Source organism: Mustela nigripes, chromosome 9, assembly GCF_022355385.1.
Source record: "Mustela nigripes isolate SB6536 chromosome 9, MUSNIG.SB6536, whole genome shotgun sequence".
Classification (NCBI taxonomy): Eukaryota; Metazoa; Chordata; class Mammalia; order Carnivora; family Mustelidae; genus Mustela; species Mustela nigripes.
In genome coordinates this window covers 37,691,645-37,694,416 of record NC_081565.1, presented here as the reverse complement: position 1 = coordinate 37,694,416, position 2,772 = coordinate 37,691,645, and positions in this window count along the sequence as shown.

Here is a 2,772-nt window from a genome sequence, read left to right as displayed (position 1 = left end):
TAAAAGATTTTATTTATTTATTTGCCAGACAGAGATCACACGTAGGCAGAGAAGCAGGCAGAGAGGCAGGCAGGGAGAGAGAGGAGGGGAAGCAGGCTCCCTACTGAACAGAGAACCCAATGCGGGGCTCAATCCCATGACCCAAGCCAAAGGCAAAGGCCTTAACCCACTGAGCCACCCCGGTACCCCTCCATCTATCCTTTAAAATCCACTGTCCATCGCTTCCTACCTGCTCTATGTGCTGGGAGACGGACCTTGTGGAATATTTATTCCTCTACCTTCCAGTTCAGTTCAGCTAATGGAAGGCACTGGGAATAGATCTGAGGGAAGGTGGAGAGATGTCAGAGTGACCACTCCCCTGGCTCTCTTTCAGCCAGAACATGGGGAGCCAATAGCTGTGCTCCTCCACCAAAATTCCTGTTGGACTGTCTCTCTCCCACGGGTAAAGCTTTTGCCATTTCTCCTTTAGGATTAGGGGTGATAATGCCCTCCTACATCTCTAGTCCTGAGTGCTTCATCATTTCTTATCTGTTACCTGAGCCTTGCTGGAATCTTTGTAAATAGTCCCTCCATTAAATCCTTCAGTGACACATCGCGTAAACCATCTGTTTTCTGCTGAGCCTTGGAGGATTCAGCATCCATGAGAAGGAGGGGAGACCAGGAGTTAGAATTTATTACAGAAGGCTTGCAAAGAGGAAGACTAAGGTTTCTACCCTGCAAAATAGGATCATGTTTTAAGATAAAAGCCTTAAAGGCAGGCTATTTAAATTGGTTCTTAGGGGTACCGGGAAGCTCAGTAGGTTAAGCATCCAACTCTTGATTTGGGCTCAGATTTCAGCTTAAGATTCTCTCTCTCTCTGCCCCTCACCCCTTTATTTCTCTCTCTCAAAAAAAGTGATTTCTTAAAATATTCTTTAGTTAGACTCATGGTTAATTTTCCCTACTAAGTGGGCGGGAAGTTGTACAGGAGGCTACATCAGGTAAAGAACATAGAAATCACAGTTTTTCTGCATATTCCCAACTGAAATGTTATATGAAACTGTCACCACTACAGGGTCGTGGTTAACTAAATGATAGATGGTTAGGATGGAATATTAATGCTGATTATAGCAAATTTTGATAAGTAAGAGCCTATAATGTATTGCCAAATGAAAAAGTAAGGCATGAAACAGAGTCATTTTGATCTCAACTGTGTTAAATATGTACATATATACCTAAAAACATATACATAAAAGTAAAAAACTTGTAAAGAATTCACCAAAATGTAAAAAGGTTGCCTTTAGGTGGTGGAATTAGGATTAGTATTTCTTTTTCCCTTTACATTTCTCTTTATTTTCTAATTTTCTGCAATGAGCATGAAACACTTTTGTAGCCAGAATTTTATTTGTTTTTTTAAGAGAACGCATACATCATGCTCTACTCACACTATTAGAAACAAATCAGACTGACCCTGGCAAGTCCCAGCCAAGGAATTTGCCTCCAGATATGCCTTGGCCTGATTAGTGTCAGGAACCTCAGCAAACAACTCTCTGAGTTAACTCTTTCTTCAGAAAAGAGTAGGAGGTGGTAAGGCAGGGACTGTTCTGATGAGGCCTACCTGTAGGAATGGGGTTGCTACAATGGATCCAATTGTCCTGAGCACTTGCTGTGGAGGTCTGAGAAGTTCTTAGTCTTCGGGTCAGGGTTAGGTTGGGTCACCTCTAGTGGACTGCCAGGAAATAAGTTGAACCAGAACTAGGCCCATGCTTAAGGAACAAACATGGGACTCTACCCCCAGGGACATGCACAAGCTACTAATAGTGTCCGTGGAGCTCGGAAAACACGGTAAGGCCAACTTACTCAGGACTGGATAGAGACGTGTAAGTTAATGCCCCTTTTCCCACCCAGGTGAATGTGGTCCTGGCTTTGGGCCCTCGAGTGTGTCTTTCCTTCTTCTAGAAATCCCATCTCTGTCTACCAGATTCCTGCAAATCCTTGAGTATCTAGGTAGAATAGCAGGACGTCTTCATCCTAGTGGATCCAAGTGTTGGCTGCTCTGTGCTGACCCTCTGAAGAGTCCAGACAGGCACCCCCTGCTGTAGGGTGAATCAAACATGAGGCCTTCTTGAGTGGGGCAGGAAGTATGCTGAAGGGCTGTGCAGGTATTTCGATATTTTGTTTTGTTGTGCTGTTATACAGGAGAAAAAAATAATGTTCTCTCTACCCTTCTCAGTTCTTAAGCTGAGACCCCTGTAAGAAATAACAGAATAACAAGGGGAAAAGCCGAGTTTATTAACATATATACCTCATGTATACATGGGAGATACCCAGATACAGAGATACCCAGTAGGTCCCTGAGGTGGTTTAGAATTCAAGATTAAATACAATCTTAATAGGAAAAGGGAAGGAGGAATATAGGCCTCTGAGAGGAGGGAAACTGATTTTTAAGAAAGATGGGCCATCAGAATAGATGGGAGGTATAATAGTTTGAGGCAAAATCTGTCTTCTGGGTGTAGTATTGACTTCTACTCCGGTTTCCTGTTACAAGACAATTTTCCCTGGTGGATGATACCTCAGGGGAGGGGGTCTATGATAAATGAGTTCCTTTTGGAGGATCCATGTTTAGACAGATAAGAATTTAGAGAAAGTCTCTCTCTACATCTGCTGCTTTTCAAATGCCTATGAGTCAACGTAATCAAACCCCAAAGTAGTGTGTTTTGGGGATGGCCTGTTCTGCCACCCTTTGTTGTGGTCGTTGATGCTGTGGTTTTGTTTCCCTCCCTATAGTTGCCC